Source organism: Rhinoderma darwinii, unplaced genomic scaffold (assembly GCF_050947455.1).
Source record: "Rhinoderma darwinii isolate aRhiDar2 unplaced genomic scaffold, aRhiDar2.hap1 Scaffold_516, whole genome shotgun sequence".
Lineage (NCBI taxonomy): Eukaryota > Metazoa > Chordata > Amphibia > Anura > Rhinodermatidae > Rhinoderma > Rhinoderma darwinii.
This window is the reverse complement of record NW_027464064.1, coordinates 64,839-91,485: the sequence shown is the minus strand read 5'-3', so window position 1 is coordinate 91,485 and position 26,647 is coordinate 64,839. Positions and strand designations below refer to the sequence as shown.

The following is a 26,647-nucleotide window of genomic DNA, read 5'->3' as shown; positions in this document are numbered from 1 at the left end:
GTTTATCTGCATGGCAGCAGGGCATTTGGGCGTTGCCAGGAAGGCGTTTTTATGTAGATTCCTCCTCTTTCAGCACTGCATTGTGGTGCAAGCAAAAGAAGCAAATCCTGTCTGGCTTCCTCTCCGGCCTTTATTCACCTCCCGTGTAGCTGTGAGTGTGTGAGCCTGCAGGGCCCCATGGAATTGCCTAGAAGTAGGCTGAATCGCTGCAAGGGCTGAACAGCAGTATCGGGCAGGCTCGGGCAACGCGCGGCCCGTTCGGGTTATCGCTTCTCGGCCTTTTGGCTAAGATCAAGTGTAGTATCTGTTCTTATCAGTTTAATATCTGATACGTCCCCTATCTGGGGACCATATATTAAATGCATTTTTAGAACAGGGAGATGGAAATAGAGCTTGCTCTGTCCACTCCACGCATTGACCTGGTATTGCAGTATTTCCAGGACCGGTGCACCCTTTCCTTATGTGTTGACTAAAAGCAGATTCCAAAAGTGTTTTTTGTCTTTGCTATTGTTTCTGTCTTTCTGAAGGGATCTCCCCTTTTAATCCCATTATTTCAACACCTGTTGGACAATGCATGAGTGATAATGAGCTCATTGATTAAATGCAATTAATGAATAGATTGCCACCTCTTGTTGTGTGTCGTCTGTGTTTCTGTGTTTCCGGCATTTCACATTGGAACACCTCATTCACCTTCCTTGTCTTCTCTCCGCCCTCCCTTTTAGGTAAGTTAAAGAGCTGCACCTGAGCCAGCCACTGATTGATTGATTGATTGATTGATTGATTGATTGATTGATTGATTGATGCAGCACAACAGTCAAATAGTGGAGTGGAGTAGGGGAACAGCAAACAGCCAATAAAGCAGCCCGCCCGCTCGCCTGCCCGCCACAATGGACCTACCTGTGTACACTAGATGGATGTGATGGAATGTACTGTCGTCCCTACATTTCAAGAAGAAGTAAGAATTGCAGTTGCAACAAAGCCTTGCTTGCCTACAAAGAGAGCAGCAATTTGGATTTGTTACTATGTTACCTAGAAGAATAACAAACTGTGCAAGGATGGAGGTTGTAGGAGCAAGGAGAAGTTGTCTGTAAAGTTGGTGGATGCCTATTTTCCATTTTGCAGTCCCTTGTCTCCCTCTTGTGGCCTCCTGGAGGCAACTAGCTGTGCAAAAAAAAGACAGCCTGGCGGCCGGCTGTTGCAGTGTTGCCCTCTCAGGCAACACTGAGTGACTGACTGAGCCTCACCGTCTTATATAAAGTTCAGACGGAACTTTGCACGTGTCATAGTGGAGCCCTCAGGATTCCAGAGCCAGCTTTCTGACATCATAATGGGGCCTCAGAGATAAAAGCCTGGGCCCAGGCAGTGTTGGTCAGTGCTGCTCAGCAGGCAGCACTGGACTGGACTGGATTACAGCTGATACAAGGTGTGAAGGAACAAGGGGTGGCTGTGGGCATGCACTTGCTGCCGCTGCCAGTGTTTATCTGCATGGCAGCAGGGCATTTGGGCGTTGCCAGGAAGGCGTTTTTATGTAGATTCCTCCTCTTTCAGCACTGCATTGTGGTGCAAGCAAAAGAAGCAAATCCTGTCTGGCTTCCTCTCCGGCCTTTATTCACCTCCCGTGTAGCTGTGAGTGTGTGAGCCTGCAGGGCCCCATGGAATTGCCTAGAAGTAGGCTGAATCGCTGCAAGGGCTGAACAGCAGTATCGGGCAGGCTCGGGCAACGCGCGGCCCGTTCGGGTTATCGCTTCTCGCCCTTTTGGCTAAGATCAAGTGTAGTATCTGTTCTTATCAGTTTAATATCTGATACGTCCCCTATCTGGGGACCATATATTAAATGGATTTTTAGAACAGGGAGATGGAAATAGAGCTTGCTCTGTCCACTCCACGCATTGACCTGGTATTGCAGTATTTCCAGGACCGGTGCACCCTTTCCTTATGTGTTGACTAAAAGCAGATTCCAAAAGTGTTTTTTGTCTTTGCTATTGTTTCTGTCTTTCTGAAGGGATCTCCCCTTTTAATCCCATTATTTCAACACCTGTTGGACAATGCATGAGTGATAATGAGCTCATTGATTAAATGCAATTAATGAATAGATTGCCACCTCTTGTTGTGTGTCGTCTGTGTTTCTGTGTTTCCGGCATTTCACATTGGAACACCTCATTCACCTTCCTTGTCTTCTCTCCGCCCTCCCTTTTAGGTAAGTTAAAGAGCTGCACCTGAGCCAGCCACTGATTGATTGATTGATTGATTGATTGATTGATTGATTGATTGATTGATTGATTGATTGATTGATGCAGCACAACAGTCAAATAGTGGAGTGGAGTAGGGGAACAGCAAACAGCCAATAAAGCAGCCCGCCCGCTCGCCTGCCCGCCACAATGGACCTACCTGTGTACACTAGATGGATGTGATGGAATGTACTGTCGTCCCTACATTTCAAGAAGAAGTAAGAATTGCAGTTGCAACAAAGCCTTGCTTGCCTACAAAGAGAGCAGCAATTTGGATTTGTTACTATGTTACCTAGAAGAATAACAAACTGTGCAAGGATGGAGGTTGTAGGAGCAAGGAGAAGTTGTCTGTAAAGTTGGTGGATGCCTATTTTCCATTTTGCAGTCCCTTGTCTCCCTCTTGTGGCCTCCTGGAGGCAACTAGCTGTGCAAAAAAAAGACAGCCTGGCGGCCGGCTGTTGCAGTGTTGCCCTCTCAGGCAACACTGAGTGACTGACTGAGCCTCACCGTCTTATATAAAGTTCAGACGGAACTTTGCACGTGTCATAGTGGAGCCCTCAGGATTCCAGAGCCAGCTTTCTGACATCATAATGGGGCCTCAGAGATAAAAGCCTGGGCCCAGGCAGTGTTGGTCAGTGCTGCTCAGCAGGCAGCACTGGACTGGACTGGATTACAGCTGATACAAGGTGTGAAGGAACAAGGGGTGGCTGTGGGCATGCACTTGCTGCCGCTGCCAGTGTTTATCTGCATGGCAGCAGGGCATTTGGGCGTTGCCAGGAAGGCGTTTTTATGTAGATTCCTCCTCTTTCAGCACTGCATTGTGGTGCAAGCAAAAGAAGCAAATCCTGTCTGGCTTCCTCTCCGGCCTTTATTCACCTCCCGTGTAGCTGTGAGTGTGTGAGCCTGCAGGGCCCCATGGAATTGCCTAGAAGTAGGCTGAATCGCTGCAAGGGCTGAACAGCAGTATCGGGCAGGCTCGGGCAACGCGCGGCCCGTTCGGGTTATCGCTTCTCGGCCTTTTGGCTAAGATCAAGTGTAGTATCTGTTCTTATCAGTTTAATATCTGATACGTCCCCTATCTGGGGACCATATATTAAATGGATTTTTAGAACAGGGAGATGGAAATAGAGCTTGCTCTGTCCACTCCACGCATTGACCTGGTATTGCAGTATTTCCAGGACCGGTGCACCCTTTCCTTATGTGTTGACTAAAAGCAGATTCCAAAAGTGTTTTTTGTCTTTGCTATTGTTTCTGTCTTTCTGAAGGGATCTCCCCTTTTAATCCCATTATTTCAACACCTGTTGGACAATGCATGAGTGATAATGAGCTCATTGATTAAATGCAATTAATGAATAGATTGCCACCTCTTGTTGTGTGTCGTCTGTGTTTCTGTGTTTCCGGCATTTCACATTGGAACACCTCATTCACCTTCCTTGTCTTCTCTCCGCCCTCCCTTTTAGGTAAGTTAAAGAGCTGCACCTGAGCCAGCCACTGATTGATTGATTGATTGATTGATTGATTGATTGATTGATGCAGCACAACAGTCAAATAGTGGAGTGGAGTAGGGGAACAGCAAACAGCCAATAAAGCAGCCCGCCCGCTCGCCTGCCCGCCACAATGGACCTACCTGTGTACACTAGATGGATGTGATGGAATGTACTGTCGTCCCTACATTTCAAGAAGAAGTAAGAATTGCAGTTGCAACAAAGCCTTGCTTGCCTACAAAGAGAGCAGCAATTTGGATTTGTTACTATGTTACCTAGAAGAATAACAAACTGTGCAAGGATGGAGGTTGTAGGAGCAAGGAGAAGTTGTCTGTAAAGTTGGTGGATGCCTATTTTCCATTTTGCAGTCCCTTGTCTCCCTCTTGTGGCCTCCTGGAGGCAACTAGCTGTGCAAAAAAAAGACAGCCTGGCGGCCGGCTGTTGCAGTGTTGCCCTCTCAGGCAACACTGAGTGACTGACTGAGCCTCACCGTCTTATATAAAGTTCAGACGGAACTTTGCACGTGTCATAGTGGAGCCCTCAGGATTCCAGAGCCAGCTTTCTGACATCATAATGGGGCCTCAGAGATAAAAGCCTGGGCCCAGGCAGTGTTGGTCAGTGCTGCTCAGCAGGCAGCACTGGACTGGACTGGATTACAGCTGATACAAGGTGTGAAGGAACAAGGGGTGGCTGTGGGCATGCACTTGCTGCCGCTGCCAGTGTTTATCTGCATGGCAGCAGGGCATTTGGGCGTTGCCAGGAAGGCGTTTTTATGTAGATTCCTCCTCTTTCAGCATTGCATTGTGGTGCAAGCAAAAGAAGCAAATCCTGTCTGGCTTCCTCTCCGGCCTTTATTCACCTCCCGTGTAGCTGTGAGTGTGTGAGCCTGCAGGGCCCCATGGAATTGCCTAGAAGTAGGCTGAATCGCTGCAAGGGCTGAACAGCAGTATCGGGCAGGCTCGGGCAACGCGCGGCCCGTTCGGGTTATCGCTTCTCGGCCTTTTGGCTAAGATCAAGTGTAGTATCTGTTCTTATCAGTTTAATATCTGATACGTCCCCTATCTGGGGACCATATATTAAATGGATTTTTAGAACAGGGAGATGGAAATAGAGCTTGCTCTGTCCACTCCACGCATTGACCTGGTATTGCAGTATTTCCAGGACCGGTGCACCCTTTCCTTATGTGTTGACTAAAAGCAGATTCCAAAAGTGTTTTTTGTCTTTGCTATTGTTTCTGTCTTTCTGAAGGGATCTCCCCTTTTAATCCCATTATTTCAACACCTGTTGGACAATGCATGAGTGATAATGAGCTCATTGATTAAATGCAATTAATGAATAGATTGCCACCTCTTGTTGTGTGTCGTCTGTGTTTCTGTGTTTCCGGCATTTCACATTGGAACACCTCATTCACCTTCCTTGTCTTCTCTCCGCCCTCCCTTTTAGGTAAGTTAAAGAGCTGCACCTGAGCCAGCCACTGATTGATTGATTGATTGATTGATTGATTGATTGATTGATTGATTGATTGATTGATGCAGCACAACAGTCAAATAGTGGAGTGGAGTAGGGGAACAGCAAACAGCCAATAAAGCAGCCCGCCCGCTCGCCTGCCCGCCACAATGGACCTACCTGTGTACACTAGATGGATGTGATGGAATGTACTGTCGTCCCTACATTTCAAGAAGAAGTAAGAATTGCAGTTGCAACAAAGCCTTGCTTGCCTACAAAGAGAGCAGCAATTTGGATTTGTTACTATGTTACCTAGAAGAATAACAAACTGTGCAAGGATGGAGGTTGTAGGAGCAAGGAGAAGTTGTCTGTAAAGTTGGTGGATGCCTATTTTCCATTTTGCAGTCCCTTGTCTCCCTCTTGTGGCCTCCTGGAGGCAACTAGCTGTGCAAAAAAAAGACAGCCTGGCGGCCGGCTGTTGCAGTGTTGCCCTCTCAGGCAACACTGAGTGACTGACTGAGCCTCACCGTCTTATATAAAGTTCAGACGGAACTTTGCACGTGTCATAGTGGAGCCCTCAGGATTCCAGAGCCAGCTTTCTGACATCATAATGGGGCCTCAGAGATAAAAGCCTGGGCCCAGGCAGTGTTGGTCAGTGCTGCTCAGCAGGCAGCACTGGACTGGACTGGATTACAGCTGATACAAGGTGTGAAGGAACAAGGGGTGGCTGTGGGCATGCACTTGCTGCCGCTGCCAGTGTTTATCTGCATGGCAGCAGGGCATTTGGGCGTTGCCAGGAAGGCGTTTTTATGTAGATTCCTCCTCTTTCAGCACTGCATTGTGGTGCAAGCAAAAGAAGCAAATCCTGTCTGGCTTCCTCTCCGGCCTTTATTCACCTCCCGTGTAGCTGTGAGTGTGTGAGCCTGCAGGGCCCCATGGAATTGCCTAGAAGTAGGCTGAATCGCTGCAAGGGCTGAACAGCAGTATCGGGCAGGCTCGGGCAACGCGCGGCCCGTTCGGGTTATCGCTTCTCGGCCTTTTGGCTAAGATCAAGTGTAGTATCTGTTCTTATCAGTTTAATATCTGATACGTCCCCTATCTGGGGACCATATATTAAATGGATTTTTAGAACAGGGAGATGGAAATAGAGCTTGCTCTGTCCACTCCACGCATTGACCTGGTATTGCAGTATTTCCAGGACCGGTGCACCCTTTCCTTATGTGTTGACTAAAAGCAGATTCCAAAAGTGTTTTTTGTCTTTGCTATTGTTTCTGTCTTTCTGAAGGGATCTCCCCTTTTAATCCCATTATTTCAACACCTGTTGGACAATGCATGAGTGATAATGAGCTCATTGATTAAATGCAATTAATGAATAGATTGCCACCTCTTGTTGTGTGTCGTCTGTGTTTCTGTGTTTCCGGCATTTCACATTGGAACACCTCATTCACCTTCCTTGTCTTCTCTCCGCCCTCCCTTTTAGGTAAGTTAAAGAGCTGCACCTGAGCCAGCCACTGATTGATTGATTGATTGATTGATTGATTGATTGATTGATGCAGCACAACAGTCAAATAGTGGAGTGGAGTAGGGGAACAGCAAACAGCCAATAAAGCAGCCCGCCCGCTCGCCTGCCCGCCACAATGGACCTACCTGTGTACACTAGATGGATGTGATGGAATGTACTGTCGTCCCTACATTTCAAGAAGAAGTAAGAATTGCAGTTGCAACAAAGCCTTGCTTGCCTACAAAGAGAGCAGCAATTTGGATTTGTTACTATGTTACCTAGAAGAATAACAAACTGTGCAAGGATGGAGGTTGTAGGAGCAAGGAGAAGTTGTCTGTAAAGTTGGTGGATGCCTATTTTCCATTTTGCAGTCCCTTGTCTCCCTCTTGTGGCCTCCTGGAGGCAACTAGCTGTGCAAAAAAAAGACAGCCTGGCGGCCGGCTGTTGCAGTGTTGCCCTCTCAGGCAACACTGAGTGACTGACTGAGCCTCACCGTCTTATATAAAGTTCAGACGGAACTTTGCACGTGTCATAGTGGAGCCCTCAGGATTCCAGAGCCAGCTTTCTGACATCATAATGGGGCCTCAGAGATAAAAGCCTGGGCCCAGGCAGTGTTGGTCAGTGCTGCTCAGCAGGCAGCACTGGACTGGACTGGATTACAGCTGATACAAGGTGTGAAGGAACAAGGGGTGGCTGTGGGCATGCACTTGCTGCCGCTGCCAGTGTTTATCTGCATGGCAGCAGGGCATTTGGGCGTTGCCAGGAAGGCGTTTTTATGTAGATTCCTCCTCTTTCAGCACTGCATTGTGGTGCAAGCAAAAGAAGCAAATCCTGTCTGGCTTCCTCTCCGGCCTTTATTCACCTCCCGTGTAGCTGTGAGTGTGTGAGCCTGCAGGGCCCCATGGAATTGCCTAGAAGTAGGCTGAATCGCTGCAAGGGCTGAACAGCAGTATCGGGCAGGCTCGGGCAACGCGCGGCCCGTTCGGGTTATCGCTTCTCGGCCTTTTGGCTAAGATCAAGTGTAGTATCTGTTCTTATCAGTTTAATATCTGATACGTCCCCTATCTGGGGACCATATATTAAATGGATTTTTAGAACAGGGAGATGGAAATAGAGCTTGCTCTGTCCACTCCACGCATTGACCTGGTATTGCAGTATTTCCAGGACCGGTGCACCCTTTCCTTATGTGTTGACTAAAAGCAGATTCCAAAAGTGTTTTTTGTCTTTGCTATTGTTTCTGTCTTTCTGAAGGGATCTCCCCTTTTAATCCCATTATTTCAACACCTGTTGGACAATGCATGAGTGATAATGAGCTCATTGATTAAATGCAATTAATGAATAGATTGCCACCTCTTGTTGTGTGTCGTCTGTGTTTCTGTGTTTCCGGCATTTCACATTGGAACACCTCATTCACCTTCCTTGTCTTCTCTCCGCCCTCCCTTTTAGGTAAGTTAAAGAGCTGCACCTGAGCCAGCCACTTGATTGATTGATTGATTGATTGATTGATTGATTGATTGATTGATTGATTGATTGATGCAGCACAACAGTCAAATAGTGGAGTGGAGTAGGGGAACAGCAAACAGCCAATAAAGCAGCCCGCCCGCTCGCCTGCCCGCCACAATGGACCTACCTGTGTACACTAGATGGATGTGATGGAATGTACTGTCGTCCCTACATTTCAAGAAGAAGTAAGAATTGCAGTTGCAACAAAGCCTTGCTTGCCTACAAAGAGAGCAGCAATTTGGATTTGTTACTATGTTACCTAGAAGAATAACAAACTGTGCAAGGATGGAGGTTGTAGGAGCAAGGAGAAGTTGTCTGTAAAGTTGGTGGATGCCTATTTTCCATTTTGCAGTCCCTTGTCTCCCTCTTGTGGCCTCCTGGAGGCAACTTGCTGTGCAAAAAAAAGACAGCCTGGCGGCCGGCTGTTGCAGTGTTGCCCTCTCAGGCAACACTGAGTGACTGACTGAGCCTCACCGTCTTATATAAAGTTCAGACGGAACTTTGCACGTGTCATAGTGGAGCCCTCAGGATTCCAGAGCCAGCTTTCTGACATCATAATGGGGCCTCAGAGATAAAAGCCTGGGCCCAGGCAGTGTTGGTCAGTGCTGCTCAGCAGGCAGCACTGGACTGGACTGGATTACAGCTGATACAAGGTGTGAAGGAACAAGGGGTGGCTGTGGGCATGCACTTGCTGCCGCTGCCAGTGTTTATCTGCATGGCAGCAGGGCATTTGGGCGTTGCCAGGAAGGCGTTTTTATGTAGATTCCTCCTCTTTCAGCACTGCATTGTGGTGCAAGCAAAAGAAGCAAATCCTGTCTGGCTTCCTCTCCGGCCTTTATTCACCTCCCGTGTAGCTGTGAGTGTGTGAGCCTGCAGGGCCCCATGGAATTGCCTAGAAGTAGGCTGAATCGCTGCAAGGGCTGAACAGCAGTATCGGGCAGGCTCGGGCAACGCGCGGCCCGTTCGGGTTATCGCTTCTCGGCCTTTTGGCTAAGATCAAGTGTAGTATCTGTTCTTATCAGTTTAATATCTGATACGTCCCCTATCTGGGGACCATATATTAAATGGATTTTTAGAACAGGGAGATGGAAATAGAGCTTGCTCTGTCCACTCCACGCATTGACCTGGTATTGCAGTATTTCCAGGACCGGTGCACCCTTTCCTTATGTGTTGACTAAAAGCAGATTCCAAAAGTGTTGTTTGTCTTTGCTATTGTTTCTGTCTTTCTGAAGGGATCTCCCCTTTTAATCCCATTATTTCAACACCTGTTGGACAATGCATGAGTGATAATGAGCTCATTGATTAAATGCAATTAATGAATAGATTGCCACCTCTTGTTGTGTGTCGTCTGTGTTTCTGTGTTTCCGGCATTTCACATTGGAACACCTCATTCACCTTCCTTGTCTTCTCTCCGCCCTCCCTTTTAGGTAAGTTAAAGAGCTGCACCTGAGCCAGCCACTGATTGATTGATTGATTGATTGATTGATTGATTGATGCAGCACAACAGTCAAATAGTGGAGTGGAGTAGGGGAACAGCAAACAGCCAATAAAGCAGCCCGCCCGCTCGCCTGCCCGCCACAATGGACCTACCTGTGTACACTAGATGGATGTGATGGAATGTACTGTCGTCCCTACATTTCAAGAAGAAGTAAGAATTGCAGTTGCAACAAAGCCTTGCTTGCCTACAAAGAGAGCAGCAATTTGGATTTGTTACTATGTTACCTAGAAGAATAACAAACTGTGCAAGGATGGAGGTTGTAGGAGCAAGGAGAAGTTGTCTGTAAAGTTGGTGGATGCCTATTTTCCATTTTGCAGTCCCTTGTCTCCCTCTTGTGGCCTCCTGGAGGCAACTAGCTGTGCAAAAAAAAGACAGCCTGGCGGCCGGCTGTTGCAGTGTTGCCCTCTCAGGCAACACTGAGTGACTGACTGAGCCTCACCGTCTTATATAAAGTTCAGACGGAACTTTGCACGTGTCATAGTGGAGCCCTCAGGATTCCAGAGCCAGCTTTCTGACATCATAATGGGGCCTCAGAGATAAAAGCCTGGGCCCAGGCAGTGTTGGTCAGTGCTGCTCAGCAGGCAGCACTGGACTGGACTGGATTACAGCTGATACAAGGTGTGAAGGAACAAGGGGTGGCTGTGGGCATGCACTTGCTGCCGCTGCCAGTGTTTATCTGCATGGCAGCAGGGCATTTGGGCGTTGCCAGGAAGGCGTTTTTATGTAGATTCCTCCTCTTTCAGCACTGCATTGTGGTGCAAGCAAAAGAAGCAAATCCTGTCTGGCTTCCTCTCCGGCCTTTATTCACCTCCCGTGTAGCTGTGAGTGTGTGAGCCTGCAGGGCCCCATGGAATTGCCTAGAAGTAGGCTGAATCGCTGCAAGGGCTGAACAGCAGTATCGGGCAGGCTCGGGCAACGCGCGGCCCGTTCGGGTTATCGCTTCTCGGCCTTTTGGCTAAGATCAAGTGTAGTATCTGTTCTTATCAGTTTAATATCTGATACGTCCCCTATCTGGGGACCATATATTAAATGGATTTTTAGAACAGGGAGATGGAAATAGAGCTTGCTCTGTCCACTCCACGCATTGACCTGGTATTGCAGTATTTCCAGGACCGGTGCACCCTTTCCTTATGTGTTGACTAAAAGCAGATTCCAAAAGTGTTTTTTGTCTTTGCTATTGTTTCTGTCTTTCTGAAGGGATCTCCCCTTTTAATCCCATTATTTCAACACCTGTTGGACAATGCATGAGTGATAATGAGCTCATTGATTAAATGCAATTAATGAATAGATTGCCACCTCTTGTTGTGTGTCGTCTGTGTTTCTGTGTTTCCGGCATTTCACATTGGAACACCTCATTCACCTTCCTTGTCTTCTCTCCGCCCTCCCTTTTAGGTAAGTTAAAGAGCTGCACCTGAGCCAGCCACTGATTGATTGATTGATTGATTGATTGATTGATTGATTGATGCAGCACAACAGTCAAATAGTGGAGTGGAGTAGGGGAACAGCAAACAGCCAATAAAGCAGCCCGCCCGCTCGCCTGCCCGCCACAATGGACCTACCTGTGTACACTAGATGGATGTGATGGAATGTACTGTCGTCCCTACATTTCAAGAAGAAGTAAGAATTGCAGTTGCAACAAAGCCTTGCTTGCCTACAAAGAGAGCAGCAATTTGGATTTGTTACTATGTTACCTAGAAGAATAACAAACTGTGCAAGGATGGAGGTTGTAGGAGCAAGGAGAAGTTGTCTGTAAAGTTGGTGGATGCCTATTTTCCATTTTGCAGTCCCTTGTCTCCCTCTTGTGGCCTCCTGGAGGCAACTAGCTGTGCAAAAAAAAGACAGCCTGGCGGCCGGCTGTTGCAGTGTTGCCCTCTCAGGCAACACTGAGTGACTGACTGAGCCTCACCGTCTTATATAAAGTTCAGACGGAACTTTGCACGTGTCATAGTGGAGCCCTCAGGATTCCAGAGCCAGCTTTCTGACATCATAATGGGGCCTCAGAGATAAAAGCCTGGGCCCAGGCAGTGTTGGTCAGTGCTGCTCAGCAGGCAGCACTGGACTGGACTGGATTACAGCTGATACAAGGTGTGAAGGAACAAGGGGTGGCTGTGGGCATGCACTTGCTGCCGCTGCCAGTGTTTATCTGCATGGCAGCAGGGCATTTGGGCGTTGCCAGGAAGGCGTTTTTATGTAGATTCCTCCTCTTTCAGCACTGCATTGTGGTGCAAGCAAAAGAAGCAAATCCTGTCTTGCTTCCTCTCCGGCCTTTATTCACCTCCCGTGTAGCTGTGAGTGTGTGAGCCTGCAGGGCCCCATGGAATTGCCTAGAAGTAGGCTGAATCGCTGCAAGGGCTGAACAGCAGTATCGGGCAGGCTCGGGCAACGCGCGGCCCGTTCGGGTTATCGCTTCTCGGCCTTTTGGCTAAGATCAAGTGTAGTATCTGTTCTTATCAGTTTAATATCTGATACGTCCCCTATCTGGGGACCATATATTAAATGGATTTTTAGAACAGGGAGATGGAAATAGAGCTTGCTCTGTCCACTCCACGCATTGACCTGGTATTGCAGTATTTCCAGGACCGGTGCACCCTTTCCTTATGTGTTGACTAAAAGCAGATTCCAAAAGTGTTTTTTGTCTTTGCTATTGTTTCTGTCTTTCTGAAGGGATCTCCCCTTTTAATCCCATTATTTCAACACCTGTTGGACAATGCATGAGTGATAATGAGCTCATTGATTAAATGCAATTAATGAATAGATTGACACCTCTTGTTGTGTGTCGTCTGTGTTTCTGTGTTTCCGGCATTTCACATTGGAACACCTCATTCACCTTCCTTGTCTTCTCTCCGCCCTCCCTTTTAGGTAAGTTAAAGAGCTGCACCTGAGCCAGCCACTGATTGATTGATTGATTGATTGATTGATTGATTGATTGATTGATTGATTGATTGATTGATGCAGCACAACAGTCAAATAGTGGAGTGGAGTAGGGGAACAGCAAACAGCCAATAAAGCAGCCCGCCCGCTCGCCTGCCCGCCACAATGGACCTACCTGTGTACACTAGATGGATGTGATGGAATGTACTGTCGTCCCTACATTTCAAGAAGAAGTAAGAATTGCAGTTGCAACAAAGCCTTGCTTGCCTACAAAGAGAGCAGCAATTTGGATTTGTTACTATGTTACCTAGAAGAATAACAAACTGTGCAAGGATGGAGGTTGTAGGAGCAAGGAGAAGTTGTCTGTAAAGTGTGTGGATGCCTATTTTCCATTTTGCAGTCCCTTGTCTCCCTCTTGTGGCCTCCTGGAGGCAACTAGCTGTGCAAAAAAAAGACAGCCTGGCGGCCGGCTGTTGCAGTGTTGCCCTCTCAGGCAACACTGAGTGACTGACTGAGCCTCACCGTCTTATATAAAGTTCAGACGGAACTTTGCACGTGTCATAGTGGAGCCCTCAGGATTCCAGAGCCAGCTTTCTGACATCATAATGGGGCCTCAGAGATAAAAGCCTGGGCCCAGGCAGTGTTGGTCAGTGCTGCTCAGCAGGCAGCACTGGACTGGACTGGATTACAGCTGATACAAGGTGTGAAGGAACAAGGGGTGGCTGTTGGCATGCACTTGCTGCCGCTGCCAGTGTTTATCTGCATGGCAGCAGGGCATTTGGGCGTTGCCAGGAAGGCGTTTTTATGTAGATTCCTCCTCTTTCAGCACTGCATTGTGGTGCAAGCAAAAGAAGCAAATCCTGTCTGGCTTCCTCTCCGGCCTTTATTCACCTCCCGTGTAGCTGTGAGTGTGTGAGCCTGCAGGGCCCCATGGAATTGCCTAGAAGTAGGCTGAATCGCTGCAAGGGCTGAACAGCAGTATCGGGCAGGCTCGGGCAACGCGCGGCCCGTTCGGGTTACCGCTTCTCGGCCTTTTGGCTAAGATCAAGTGTAGTATCTGTTCTTATCAGTTTAATATCTGATACGTCCCCTATCTGGGGACCATATATTAAATGGATTTTTAGAACAGGGAGATGGAAATAGAGCTTGCTCTGTCCACTCCACGCATTGACCTGGTATTGCAGTATTTCCAGGACCGGTGCACCCTTTCCTTATGTGTTGACTAAAAGCAGATTCCAAAAGTGTTTTTTGTCTTTGCTATTGTTTCTGTCTTTCTGAAGGGATCTCCCCTTTTAATCCCATTATTTCAACACCTGTTGGACAATGCATGAGTGATAATGAGCTCATTGATTAAATGCAATTAATGAATAGATTGCCACCTCTTGTTGTGTGTCGTCTGTGTTTCTGTGTTTCCGGCATTTCACATTGGAACACCTCATTCACCTTCCTTGTCTTCTCTCCGCCCTCCCTTTTAGGTAAGTTAAAGAGCTGCACCTGAGCCAGCCACTGATTGATTGATTGATTGATTGATTGATTGATTGATTGATTGATTGATTGATGCAGCACAACAGTCAAATAGTGGAGTGGAGTAGGGGAACAGCAAACAGCCAATAAAGCAGCCCGCCCGCTCGCCTGCCCGCCACAATGGACCTACCTGTGTACACTAGATGGATGTGATGGAATGTACTGTCGTCCCTACATTTCAAGAAGAAGTAAGAATTGCAGTTGCAACAAAGCCTTGCTTGCCTACAAAGAGAGCAGCAATTTGGATTTGTTACTATGTTACCTAGAAGAATAACAAACTGTGCAAGGATGGAGGTTGTAGGAGCAAGGAGAAGTTGTCTGTAAAGTGTGTGGATGCCTATTTTCCATTTTGCAGTCCCTTGTCTCCCTCTTGTGGCCTCCTGGAGGCAACTAGCTGTGCAAAAAAAAGACAGCCTGGCGGCCGGCTGTTGCAGTGTTGCCCTCTCAGGCAACACTGAGTGACTGACTGAGCCTCACCGTCTTATATAAAGTTCAGACGGAACTTTGCACGTGTCATAGTGGAGCCCTCAGGATTCCAGAGCCAGCTTTCTGACATCATAATGGGGCCTCAGAGATAAAAGCCTGGGCCCAGGCAGTGTTGGTCAGTGCTGCTCAGCAGGCAGCACTGGACTGGACTGGATTACAGCTGATACAAGGTGTGAAGGAACAAGGGGTGGCTGTTGGCATGCACTTGCTGCCGCTGCCAGTGATTATCTGCATGGCAGCAGGGCATTTGGGCGTTGCCAGGAAGGCGTTTTTATGTAGATTCCTCCTCTTTCAGCACTGCATTGTGGTGCAAGCAAAAGAAGCAAATCCTGTCTGGCTTCCTCTCCGGCCTTTATTCACCTCCCGTGTAGCTGTGAGTGTGTGAGCCTGCAGGGCCCCATGGAATTGCCTAGAAGTAGGCTGAATCGCTGCAAGGGCTGAACAGCAGTATCGGGCAGGCTCGGGCAACGCGCGGCCCGTTCGGGTTATCGCTTCTCGGCCTTTTGGCTAAGATCAAGTGTAGTATCTGTTCTTATCAGTTTAATATCTGATACGTCCCCTATCTGGGGACCATATATTAAATGGATTTTTAGAACAGGGAGATGGAAATAGAGCTTGCTCTGTCCACTCCACGCATTGACCTGGTATTGCAGTATTTCCAGGACCGGTGCACCCTTTCCTTATGTGTTGACTAAAAGCAGATTCCAAAAGTGTTTTTTGTCTTTGCTATTGTTTCTGTCTTTCTGAAGGGATCTCCCCTTTTAATCCCATTATTTCAACACCTGTTGGACAATGCATGAGTGATAATGAGCTCATTGATTAAATGCAATTAATGAATAGATTGCCACCTCTTGTTGTGTGTCGTCTGTGTTTCTGTGTTTCCGGCATTTCACATTGGAACACCTCATTCACCTTCCTTGTCTTCTCTCCGCCCTCCCTTTTAGGTAAGTTAAAGAGCTGCACCTGAGCCAGCCACTGATTGATTGATTGATTGATTGATTGATTGATTGATTGATTGATTGATTGATTGATTGATTGATGCAGCACAACAGTCAAATAGTGGAGTGGAGTAGGGGAACAGCAAACAGCCAATAAAGCAGCCCGCCCGCTCGCCTGCCCGCCACAATGGACCTACCTGTGTACACTAGATGGATGTGATGGAATGTACTGTCGTCCCTACATTTCAAGAAGAAGTAAGAATTGCAGTTGCAACAAAGCCTTGCTTGCCTACAAAGAGAGCAGCAATTTGGATTTGTTACTATGTTACCTAGAAGAATAACAAACTGTGCAAGGATGGAGGTTGTAGGAGCAAGGAGAAGTTGTCTGTAAAGTGTGTGGATGCCTATTTTCCATTTTGCAGTCCCTTGTCTCCCTCTTGTGGCCTCCTGGAGGCAACTAGCTGTGCAAAAAAAAGACAGCCTGGCGGCCGGCTGTTGCAGTGTTGCCCTCTCAGGCAACACTGAGTGACTGACTGAGCCTCACCGTCTTATATAAAGTTCAGACGGAACTTTGCACGTGTCATAGTGGAGCCCTCAGGATTCCAGAGCCAGCTTTCTGACATCATAATGGGGCCTCAGAGATAAAAGCCTGGGCCCAGGCAGTGTTGGTCAGTGCTGCTCAGCAGGCAGCACTGGACTGGACTGGATTACAGCTGATACAAGGTGTGAAGGAACAAGGGGTGGCTGTGGGCATGCACTTGCTGCCGCTGCCAGTGTTTATCTGCATGGCAGCAGGGCATTTGGGCGTTGCCAGGAAGGCGTTTTTATGTAGATTCCTCCTCTTTCAGCACTGCATTGTGGTGCAAGCAAAAGAAGCAAATCCTGTCTGGCTTCCTCTCCGGCCTTTATTCACCTCCCGTGTAGCTGTGAGTGTGTGAGCCTGCAGGGCCCCATGGAATTGCCTAGAAGTAGGCTGAATCGCTGCAAGGGCTGAACAGCAGTATCGGGCAGGCTCGGGCAACGCGCGGCCCGTTCGGGTTATCGCTTCTCGGCCTTTTGGCTAAGATCAAGTGTAGTATCTGTTCTTATCAGTTTAATATCTGATACGTCCCCTATCTGGGGACCATATATTAAATGGATTTTTAGAACAGGGAGATGGAAATAGAGCTTGCTCTGTCCACTCCACGCATTGACCTGGTATTGCAGTATTTCCAGGACCGGTGCACCCTTTCCTTATGTGTTGACTAAAAGCAGATTCCAAAAGTGTTTTTTGTCTTTGCTATTGTTTCTGTCTTTCTGAAGGGATCTCCCCTTTTAATCCCATTATTTCAACACCTGTTGGACAATGCATGAGTGATAATGAGCTCATTGATTAAATGCAATTAATGAATAGATTGCCACCTCTTGTTGTGTGTCGTCTGTGTTTCTGTGTTTCCGGCATTTCACATTGGAACACCTCATTCACCTTCCTTGTCTTCTCTCCGCCCTCCCTTTTAGGTAAGTTAAAGAGCTGCACCTGAGCCAGCCACTGATTGATTGATTGATTGATTGATTGATTGATTGATTGATTGATTGATGCAGCACAACAGTCAAATAGTGGAGTGGAGTAGGGGAACAGCAAACAGCCAATAAAGCAGCCCGCCCGCTCGCCTGCCCGCCACAATGGACCTACCTGTGTACACTAGATGGATGTGATGGAATGTACTGTCGTCCCTACATTTCAAGAAGAAGTAAGAATTGCAGTTGCAACAAAGCCTTGCTTGCCTACAAAGAGAGCAGCAATTTGGATTTGTTACTATGTTACCTAGAAGAATAACAAACTGTGCAAGGATGGAGGTTGTAGGAGCAAGGAGAAGTTGTCTGTAAAGTTGGTGGATGCCTATTTTCCATTTTGCAGTCCCTTGTCTCCCTCTTGTGGCCTGTGGCCTCCTGGAGGCAACTAGCTGTGCAAAAAAAAGACAGCCTGGCGGCCGGCTGTTGCAGTGTTGCCCTCTCAGGCAACACTGAGTGACTGACTGAGCCTCACCGTCTTATATAAAGTTCAGACGGAACTTTGCACGTGTCATAGTGGAGCCCTCAGGATTCCAGAGCCAGCTTTCTGACATCATAATGGGGCCTCAGAGATAAAAGCCTGGGCCCAGGCAGTGTTGGTCAGTGCTGCTCAGCAGGCAGCACTGGACTGGACTGGATTACAGCTGATACAAGGTGTGAAGGAACAAGGGGTGGCTGTGGGCATGCACTTGCTGCCGCTGCCAGTGTTTATCTGCATGGCAGCAGGGCATTTGGGCGTTGCCAGGAAGGCGTTTTTATGTAGATTCCTCCTCTTTCAGCACTGCATTGTGGTGCAAGCAAAAGAAGCAAATCCTGTCTGGCTTCCTCTCCGGCCTTTATTCACCTCCCGTGTAGCTGTGAGTGTGTGAGCCTGCAGGGCCCCATGGAATTGCCTAGAAGTAGGCTGAATCGCTGCAAGGGCTGAACAGCAGTATCGGGCAGGCTCGGGCAACGCGCGGCCCGTTCGGGTTATCGCTTCTCGGCCTTTTGGCTAAGATCAAGTGTAGTATCTGTTCTTATCAGTTTAATATCTGATACGTCCCCTATCTGGGGACCATATATTAAATGGATTTTTAGAACAGGGAGATGGAAATAGAGCTTGCTCTGTCCACTCCACGCATTGACCTGGTATTGCAGTATTTCCAGGACCGGTGCACCCTTTCCTTATGTGTTGACTAAAAGCAGATTCCAAAAGTGTTTTTTGTCTTTGCTATTGTTTCTGTCTTTCTGAAGGGATCTCCCCTTTTAATCCCATTATTTCAACACCTGTTGGACAATGCATGAGTGATAATGAGCTCATTGATTAAATGCAATTAATGAATAGATTGCCACCTCTTGTTGTGTGTCGTCTGTGTTTCTGTGTTTCCGGCATTTCACATTGGAACACCTCATTCACCTTCCTTGTCTTCTCTCCGCCCTCCCTTTTAGGTAAGTTAAAGAGCTGCACCTGAGCCAGCCACTTGATTGATTGATTGATTGATTGATTGATTGATTGATTGATTGATGCAGCACAACAGTCAAATAGTGGAGTGGAGTAGGGGAACAGCAAACAGCCAATAAAGCAGCCCGCCCGCTCGCCTGCCCGCCACAATGGACCTACCTGTGTACACTAGATGGATGTGATGGAATGTACTGTCGTCCCTACATTTCAAGAAGAAGTAAGAATTGCAGTTGCAACAAAGCCTTGCTTGCCTACAAAGAGAGCAGCAATTTGGATTTGTTACTATGTTACCTAGAAGAATAACAAACTGTGCAAGGATGGAGGTTGTAGGAGCAAGGAGAAGTTGTCTGTAAAGTTGGTGGATGCCTATTTTCCATTTTGCAGTCCCTTGTCTCCCTCTTGTGGCCTCCTGGAGGCAACTAGCTGTGCAAAAAAAAGACAGCCTGGCGGCCGGCTGTTGCAGTGTTGCCCTCTCAGGCAACACTGAGTGACTGACTGAGCCTCACCGTCTTATATAAAGTTCAGACGGAACTTTGCACGTGTCATAGTGGAGCCCTCAGGATTCCAGAGCCAGCTTTCTGACATCATAATGGGGCCTCAGAGATAAAAGCCTGGGCCCAGGCAGTGTTGGTCAGTGCTGCTCAGCAGGCAGCACTGGACTGGACTGGATTACAGCTGATACAAGGTGTGAAGGAACAAGGGGTGGCTGTGGGCATGCACTTGCTGCCGCTGCCAGTGTTTATCTGCATGGCAGCAGGGCATTTGGGCGTTGCCAGGAAGGCGTTTTTATGTAGATTCCTCCTCTTTCAGCACTGCATTGTGGTGCAAGCAAAAGAAGCAAATCCTGTCTGGCTTCCTCTCCGGCCTTTATTCACCTCCCGTGTAGCTGTGAGTGTGTGAGCCTGCAGGGCCCCATGGAATTGCCTAGAAGTAGGCTGAATCGCTGCAAGGGCTGAACAGCAGTATCGGGCAGGCTCGGGCAACGCGCGGCCCGTTCGGGTTATCGCTTCTCGGCCTTTTGGCTAAGATCAAGTGTAGTATCTGTTCTTATCAGTTTAATATCTGATACGTCCCCTATCTGGGGACCATATATTAAATGGATTTTTAGAACAGGGAGATGGAAATAGAGCTTGCTCTGTCCACTCCACGCATTGACCTGGTATTGCAGTATTTCCAGGACCGGTGCACCCTTTCCTTATGTGTTGACTAAAAGCAGATTCCAAAAGTGTTTTTTGTCTTTGCTATTGTTTCTGTCTTTCTGAAGGGATCTCCCCTTTTAATCCCATTATTTCAACACCTGTTGGACAATGCATGAGTGATAATGAGCTCATTGATTAAATGCAATTAATGAATAGATTGCCACCTCTTGTTGTGTGTCGTCTGTGTTTCTGTGTTTCCGGCATTTCACATTGGAACACCTCATTCACCTTCCTTGTCTTCTCTCCGCCCTCCCTTTTAGGTAAGTTAAAGAGCTGCACCTGAGCCAGCCACTTGATTGATTGATTGATTGATTGATTGATTGATTGATTGATTGATTGATGCAGCACAACAGTCAAATAGTGGAGTGGAGTAGGGGAACAGCAAACAGCCAATAAAGCAGCCCGCCCGCTCGCCTGCCCGCCACAATGGACCTACCTGTGTACACTAGATGGATGTGATGGAATGTACTGTCGTCCCTACATTTCAAGAAGAAGTAAGAATTGCAGTTGCAACAAAGCCTTGCTTGCCTACAAAGAGAGCAGCAATTTGGATTTGTTACTATGTTACCTAGAAGAATAACAAACTGTGCAAGGATGGAGGTTGTAGGAGCAAGGAGAAGTTGTCTGTAAAGTTGGTGGATGCCTATTTTCCATTTTGCAGTCCCTTGTCTCCCTCTTGTGGCCTCCTGGAGGCAACTAGCTGTGCAAAAAAAAGACAGCCTGGCGGCCGGCTGTTGCAGTGTTGCCCTCTCAGGCAACACTGAGTGACTGACTGAGCCTCACCGTCTTATATAAAGTTCAGACGGAACTTTGCACGTGTCATAGTGGAGCCCTCAGGATTCCAGAGCCAGCTTTCTGACATCATAATGGGGCCTCAGAGATAAAAGCCTGGGCCCAGGCAGTGTTGGTCAGTGCTGCTCAGCAGGCAGCACTGGACTGGACTGGATTACAGCTGATACAAGGTGTGAAGGAACAAGGGGTGGCTGTGGGCATGCACTTGCTGCCGCTGCCAGTGTTTATCTGCATGGCAGCAGGGCATTTGGGCGTTGCCAGGAAGGCGTTTTTATGTAGATTCCTCCTCTTTCAGCACTGCATTGTGGTGCAAGCAAAAGAAGCAAATCCTGTCTGGCTTCCTCTCCGGCCTTTATTCACCTCCCGTGTAGCTGTGAGTGTGTGAGCCTGCAGGGCCCCATGGAATTGCCTAGAAGTAGGCTGAATCGCTGCAAGGGCTGAACAGCAGTATCGGGCAGGCTCGGGCAACGCGCGGCCCGTTCGGGTTATCGCTTCTCGGCCTTTTGGCTAAGATCAAGTGTAGTATCTGTTCTTATCAGTTTAATATCTGATACGTCCCCTATCTGGGGACCATATATTAAATGGATTTTTAGAACAGGGAGATGGAAATAGAGCTTGCTCTGTCCACTCCACGCATTGACCTGGTATTGCAGTATTTCCAGGACCGGTGCACCCTTTCCTTATGTGTTGACTAAAAGCAGATTCCAAAAGTGTTTTTTGTCTTTGCTATTGTTTCTGTCTTTCTGAAGGGATCTCCCCTTTTAATCCCATTATTTCAACACCTGTTGGACAATGCATGAGTGATAATGAGCTCATTGATTAAATGCAATTAATGAATAGATTGCCACCTCTTGTTGTGTGTCGTCTGTGTTTCTGTGTTTCCGGCATTTCACATTGGAACACCTCATTCACCTTCCTTGTCTTCTCTCCGCCCTCCCTTTTAGGTAAGTTAAAGAGCTGCACCTGAGCCAGCCACTGATTGATTGATTGATTGATTGATTGATTGATTGATTGATTGATTGATTGATTGATGCAGCACAACAGTCAAATAGTGGAGTGGAGTAGGGGAACAGCAAACAGCCAATAAAGCAGCCTGCCCGCTCGCCTGCCCGCCACAATGGACCTACCTGTGTACACTAGATGGATGTGATGGAATGTACTGTCGTCCCTACATTTCAAGAAGAAGTAAGAATTGCAGTTGCAACAAAGCCTTGCTTGCCTACAAAGAGAGCAGCAATTTGGATTTGTTACTATGTTACCTAGAAGAATAACAAACTGTGCAAGGATGGAGGTTGTAGGAGCAAGGAGAAGTTGTCTGTAAAGTTGGTGGATGCCTATTTTCCATTTTGCAGTCCCTTGTCTCCCTCTTGTGGCCTCCTGGAGGCAACTAGCTGTGCAAAAAAAAGACAGCCTGGCGGCCGGCTGTTGCAGTGTTGCCCTCTCAGGCAACACTGAGTGACTGACTGAGCCTCACCGTCTTATATAAAGTTCAGACGGAACTTTGCACGTGTCATAGTGGAGCCCTCAGGATTCCAGAGCCAGCTTTCTGACATCATAATGGGGCCTCAGAGATAAAAGCCTGGGCCCAGGCAGTGTTGGTCAGTGCTGCTCAGCAGGCAGCACTGGACTGGACTGGATTACAGCTGATACAAGGTGTGAAGGAACAAGGGGTGGCTGTGGGCATGCACTTGCTGCCGCTGCCAGTGTTTATCTGCATGGCAGCAGGGCATTTGGGCGTTGCCAGGAAGGCGTTTTTATGTAGATTCCTCCTCTTTCAGCACTGCATTGTGGTGCAAGCAAAAGAAGCAAATCCTGTCTGGCTTCCTCTCCGGCCTTTATTCACCTCCCGTGTAGCTGTGAGTGTGTGAGCCTGCAGGGCCCCATGGAATTGCCTAGAAGTAGGCTGAATCGCTGCAAGGGCTGAACAGCAGTATCGGGCAGGCTCGGGCAACGCGCGGCCCGTTCGGGTTATCGCTTCTCGGCCTTTTGGCTAAGATCAAGTGTAGTATCTGTTCTTATCAGTTTAATATCTGATACGTCCCCTATCTGGGGACCATATATTAAATGGATTTTTAGAACAGGGAGATGGAAATAGAGCTTGCTCTGTCCACTCCACGCATTGACCTGGTATTGCAGTATTTCCAGGACCGGTGCACCCTTTCCTTATGTGTTGACTAAAAGCAGATTCCAAAAGTGTTTTTTGTCTTTGCTATTGTTTCTGTCTTTCTGAAGGGATCTCCCCTTTTAATCCCATTATTTCAACACCTGTTGGACAATGCATGAGTGATAATGAGCTCATTGATTAAATGCAATTAATGAATAGATTGCCACCTCTTGTTGTGTGTCGTCTGTGTTTCTGTGTTTCCGGCATTTCACATTGGAACACCTCATTCACCTTCCTTGTCTTCTCTCCGCCCTCCCTTTTAGGTAAGTTAAAGAGCTGCACCTGAGCCAGCCACTGATTGATTGATTGATTGATTGATTGATTGATTGATTGATTGATTGATTGATGCAGCACAACAGTCAAATAGTGGAGTGGAGTAGGGGAACAGCAAACAGCCAATAAAGCAGCCCGCCCGCTCGCCTGCCCGCCACAATGGACCTACCTGTGTACACTAGATGGATGTGATGGAATGTACTGTCGTCCCTACATTTCAAGAAGAAGTAAGAATTGCAGTTGCAACAAAGCCTTGCTTGCCTACAAAGAGAGCAGCAATTTGGATTTGTTACTATGTTACCTAGAAGAATAACAAACTGTGCAAGGATGGAGGTTGTAGGAGCAAGGAGAAGTTGTCTGTAAAGTTGGTGGATGCCTATTTTCCATTTTGCAGTCCCTTGTCTCCCTCTTGTGGCCTCCTGGAGGCAACTAGCTGTGCAAAAAAAAGACAGCCTGGCGGCCGGCTGTTGCAGTGTTGCCCTCTCAGGCAACACTGAGTGACTGACTGAGCCTCACCGTCTTATATAAAGTTCAGACGGAACTTTGCACGTGTCATAGTGGAGCCCTCAGGATTCCAGAGCCAGCTTTCTGACATCATAATGGGGCCTCAGAGATAAAAGCCTGGGCCCAGGCAGTGTTGGTCAGTGCTGCTCAGCAGGCAGCACTGGACTGGACTGGATTACAGCTGATACAAGGTGTGAAGGAACAAGGGGTGGCTGTGGGCATGCACTTGCTGCCGCTGCCAGTGTTTATCTGCATGGCAGCAGGGCATTTGGGCGTTGCCAGGAAGGCGTTTTTATGTAGATTCCTCCTCTTTCAGCACTGCATTGTGGTGCAAGCAAAAGAAGCAAATCCTGTCTGGCTTCCTCTCCGGCCTTTATTCACCTCCCGTGTAGCTGTGAGTGTGTGAGCCTGCAGGGCCCCATGGAATTGCCTAGAAGTAGGCTGAATCGCTGCAAGGGCTGAACAGCAGTATCGGGCAGGCTCGGGCAACGCGCGGCCCGTTCGGGTTATCGCTTCTCGGCCTTTTGGCTAAGATCAAGTGTAGTATCTGTTCTTATCAGTTTAATATCTGATACGTCCCCTATCTGGGGACCATATATTAAATGGATTTTTAGAACAGGGAGATGGAAATAGAGCTTGCTCTGTCCACTCCACGCATTGACCTGGTATTGCAGTATTTCCAGGACCGGTGCACCCTTTCCTTATGTGTTGACTAAAAGCAGATTCCAAAAGTGTTTTTTGTCTTTGCTATTGTTTCTGTCTTTCTGAAGGGATCTCCCCTTTTAATCCCATTATTTCAACACCTGTTGGACAATGCATGAGTGATAATGAGCTCATTGATTAAATGCAATTAATGAATAGATTGCCACCTCTTGTTGTGTGTCGTCTGTGTTTCTGTGTTTCCGGCATTTCACATTGGAACACCTCATTCACCTTCCTTGTCTTCTCTCCGCCCTCCCTTTTAGGTAAGTTAAAGAGCTGCACCTGAGCCAGCCACTGATTGATTGATTGATTGATTGATTGATTGATTGATTGATTGATTGATTGATTGCAGCACAACAGTCAAATAGTGGAGTGGAGTAGGGGAACAGCAAACAGCCAATAAAGCAGCCCGCCCGCTCGCCTGCCCGCCACAATGGACCTACCTGTGTACACTAGATGGATGTGATGGAATGTACTGTCGTCCCTACATTTCAAGAAGAAGTAAGAATTGCAGTTGCAACAAAGCCTTGCTTGCCTACAAAGAGAGCAGCAATTTGGATTTGTTACTATGTTACCTAGAAGAATAACAAACTGTGCAAGGATGGAGGTTGTAGGAGCAAGGAGAAGTTGTCTGTAAAGTTGGTGGATGCCTATTTTCCATTTTGCAGTCCCTTGTCTCCCTCTTGTGGCCTCCTGGAGGCAACTAGCTGTGCAAAAAAAAGACAGCCTGGCGGCCGGCTGTTGCAGTGTTGCCCTCTCAGGCAACACTGAGTGACTGACTGAGCCTCACCGTCTTATATAAAGTTCAGACGGAACTTTGCACGTGTCATAGTGGAGCCCTCAGGATTCCAGAGCCAGCTTTCTGACATCATAATGGGGCCTCAGAGATAAAAGCCTGGGCCCAGGCAGTGTTGGTCAGTGCTGCTCAGCAGGCAGCACTGGACTGGACTGGATTACAGCTGATACAAGGTGTGAAGGAACAAGGGGTGGCTGTGGGCATGCACTTGCTGCCGCTGCCAGTGTTTATCTGCATGGCAGCAGGGCATTTGGGCGTTGCCAGGAAGGCGTTTTTATGTAGATTCCTCCTCTTTCAGCACTGCATTGTGGTGCAAGCAAAAGAAGCAAATCCTGTCTGGCTTCCTCTCCGGCCTTTATTCACCTCCCGTGTAGCTGTGAGTGTGTGAGCCTGCAGGGCCCCATGGAATTGCCTAGAAGTAGGCTGAATCGCTGCAAGGGCTGAACAGCAGTATCGGGCAGGCTCGGGCAACGCGCGGCCCGTTCGGGTTATCGCTTCTCGGCCTTTTGGCTAAGATCAAGTGTAGTATCTGTTCTTATCAGTTTAATATCTGATACGTCCCCTATCTGGGGACCATATATTAAATGGATTTTTAGAACAGGGAGATGGAAATAGAGCTTGCTCTGTCCACTCCACGCATTGACCTGGTATTGCAGTATTTCCAGGACCGGTGCACCCTTTCCTTATGTGTTGACTAAAAGCAGATTCCAAAAGTGTTTTTTGTCTTTGCTATTGTTTCTGTCTTTCTGAAGGGATCTCCCCTTTTAATCCCATTATTTCAACACCTGTTGGACAATGCATGAGTGATAATGAGCTCATTGATTAAATGCAATTAATGAATAGATTGCCACCTCTTGTTGTGTGTCGTCTGTGTTTCTGTGTTTCCGGCATTTCACATTGGAACACCTCATTCACCTTCCTTGTCTTCTCTCCGCCCTCCCTTTTAGGTAAGTTAAAGAGCTGCACCTGAGCCAGCCACTGATTGATTGATTGATTGATTGATTGATTGATTGATTGATGCAGCACAACAGTCAAATAGTGGAGTGGAGTAGGGGAACAGCAAACAGCCAATAAAGCAGCCCGCCCGCTCGCCTGCCCGCCACAATGGACCTACCTGTGTACACTAGATGGATGTGATGGAATGTACTGTCGTCCCTACATTTCAAGAAGAAGTAAGAATTGCAGTTGCAACAAAGCCTTGCTTGCCTACAAAGAGAGCAGCAATTTGGATTTGTTACTATGTTACCTAGAAGAATAGCAAACTGTGCAAGGATGGAGGTTGTAGGAGCAAGGAGAAGTTGTCTGTAAAGTTGGTGGATGCCTATTTTCCATTTTGCAGTCCCTTGTCTCCCTCTTGTGGCCTCCTGGAGGCAACTAGCTGTGCAAAAAAAAGACAGCCTGGCGGCCGGCTGTTGCAGTGTTGCCCTCTCAGGCAACACTGAGTGACTGACTGAGCCTCACCGTCTTATATAAAGTTCAGACGGAACTTTGCACGTGTCATAGTGGAGCCCTCAGGATTCCAGAGCCAGCTTTCTGACATCATAATGGGGCCTCAGAGATAAAAGCCTGGGCCCAGGCAGTGTTGGTCAGTGCTGCTCAGCAGGCAGCACTGGACTGGACTGGATTACAGCTGATACAAGGTGTGAAGGAACAAGGGGTGGCTGTGGGCATGCACTTGCTGCCGCTGCCAGTGTTTATCTGCATGGCAGCAGGGCATTTGGGCGTTGCCAGGAAGGCGTTTTTATG

General features: G+C 47.8%; 18 non-coding genes across 18 annotated transcripts; all 18 read left to right on the top strand.

Moving 5' to 3' along the window:
• The first annotated feature begins 265 nt into the window (after positions 1 to 265).
• LOC142721275 (U2 spliceosomal RNA) lies at positions 266 to 456 on the top strand. The gene has a single exon (XR_012874027.1). It is a non-coding gene; the product is annotated as a U2 spliceosomal RNA (small nuclear RNA).
• Positions 457 to 1,740: 1,284 nt separating this feature from the next.
• LOC142721292 (U2 spliceosomal RNA) lies at positions 1,741 to 1,931 on the top strand. The gene has a single exon (XR_012874045.1). It is a non-coding gene; the product is annotated as a U2 spliceosomal RNA (small nuclear RNA).
• A 1,300-nt stretch (positions 1,932 to 3,231) lies between these two features.
• Positions 3,232 to 3,422, top strand: LOC142721120 (U2 spliceosomal RNA). The gene has a single exon (XR_012873873.1). It is a non-coding gene; the product is annotated as a U2 spliceosomal RNA (small nuclear RNA).
• Positions 3,423 to 4,698: 1,276 nt separating this feature from the next.
• On the top strand, positions 4,699 to 4,889 carry LOC142721119 (U2 spliceosomal RNA). Its single transcript, XR_012873872.1, has one exon. It is a non-coding gene; the product is annotated as a U2 spliceosomal RNA (small nuclear RNA).
• Positions 4,890 to 6,181: 1,292 nt separating this feature from the next.
• LOC142721116 (U2 spliceosomal RNA) lies at positions 6,182 to 6,372 on the top strand. The gene has a single exon (XR_012873870.1). It is a non-coding gene; the product is annotated as a U2 spliceosomal RNA (small nuclear RNA).
• Positions 6,373 to 7,648: 1,276 nt separating this feature from the next.
• LOC142721115 (U2 spliceosomal RNA) lies at positions 7,649 to 7,839 on the top strand. The gene has a single exon (XR_012873869.1). It is a non-coding gene; the product is annotated as a U2 spliceosomal RNA (small nuclear RNA).
• A 1,293-nt stretch (positions 7,840 to 9,132) lies between these two features.
• Positions 9,133 to 9,323, top strand: LOC142721114 (U2 spliceosomal RNA). The gene has a single exon (XR_012873868.1). It is a non-coding gene; the product is annotated as a U2 spliceosomal RNA (small nuclear RNA).
• Positions 9,324 to 10,595: 1,272 nt separating this feature from the next.
• Positions 10,596 to 10,786, top strand: LOC142721113 (U2 spliceosomal RNA). The gene has a single exon (XR_012873867.1). It is a non-coding gene; the product is annotated as a U2 spliceosomal RNA (small nuclear RNA).
• Positions 10,787 to 12,062: 1,276 nt separating this feature from the next.
• LOC142721112 (U2 spliceosomal RNA) lies at positions 12,063 to 12,253 on the top strand. The gene has a single exon (XR_012873866.1). It is a non-coding gene; the product is annotated as a U2 spliceosomal RNA (small nuclear RNA).
• A 1,296-nt stretch (positions 12,254 to 13,549) lies between these two features.
• LOC142721277 (U2 spliceosomal RNA) lies at positions 13,550 to 13,740 on the top strand. The gene has a single exon (XR_012874030.1). It is a non-coding gene; the product is annotated as a U2 spliceosomal RNA (small nuclear RNA).
• A 1,288-nt stretch (positions 13,741 to 15,028) lies between these two features.
• LOC142721332 (U2 spliceosomal RNA) lies at positions 15,029 to 15,219 on the top strand. The gene has a single exon (XR_012874084.1). It is a non-coding gene; the product is annotated as a U2 spliceosomal RNA (small nuclear RNA).
• Positions 15,220 to 16,519: 1,300 nt separating this feature from the next.
• Positions 16,520 to 16,710, top strand: LOC142721331 (U2 spliceosomal RNA). The gene has a single exon (XR_012874083.1). It is a non-coding gene; the product is annotated as a U2 spliceosomal RNA (small nuclear RNA).
• A 1,291-nt stretch (positions 16,711 to 18,001) lies between these two features.
• Positions 18,002 to 18,192, top strand: LOC142721330 (U2 spliceosomal RNA). The gene has a single exon (XR_012874081.1). It is a non-coding gene; the product is annotated as a U2 spliceosomal RNA (small nuclear RNA).
• A 1,281-nt stretch (positions 18,193 to 19,473) lies between these two features.
• LOC142721329 (U2 spliceosomal RNA) lies at positions 19,474 to 19,664 on the top strand. Its single transcript, XR_012874080.1, has one exon. It is a non-coding gene; the product is annotated as a U2 spliceosomal RNA (small nuclear RNA).
• Positions 19,665 to 20,949: 1,285 nt separating this feature from the next.
• Positions 20,950 to 21,140, top strand: LOC142721328 (U2 spliceosomal RNA). The gene has a single exon (XR_012874079.1). It is a non-coding gene; the product is annotated as a U2 spliceosomal RNA (small nuclear RNA).
• A 1,292-nt stretch (positions 21,141 to 22,432) lies between these two features.
• On the top strand, positions 22,433 to 22,623 carry LOC142721325 (U2 spliceosomal RNA). Its single transcript, XR_012874077.1, has one exon. It is a non-coding gene; the product is annotated as a U2 spliceosomal RNA (small nuclear RNA).
• Positions 22,624 to 23,911: 1,288 nt separating this feature from the next.
• LOC142721324 (U2 spliceosomal RNA) lies at positions 23,912 to 24,102 on the top strand. The gene has a single exon (XR_012874076.1). It is a non-coding gene; the product is annotated as a U2 spliceosomal RNA (small nuclear RNA).
• Positions 24,103 to 25,391: 1,289 nt separating this feature from the next.
• LOC142721323 (U2 spliceosomal RNA) lies at positions 25,392 to 25,582 on the top strand. Its single transcript, XR_012874075.1, has one exon. It is a non-coding gene; the product is annotated as a U2 spliceosomal RNA (small nuclear RNA).
• The last annotated feature ends 1,065 nt before the right edge of the window (positions 25,583 to 26,647 follow it).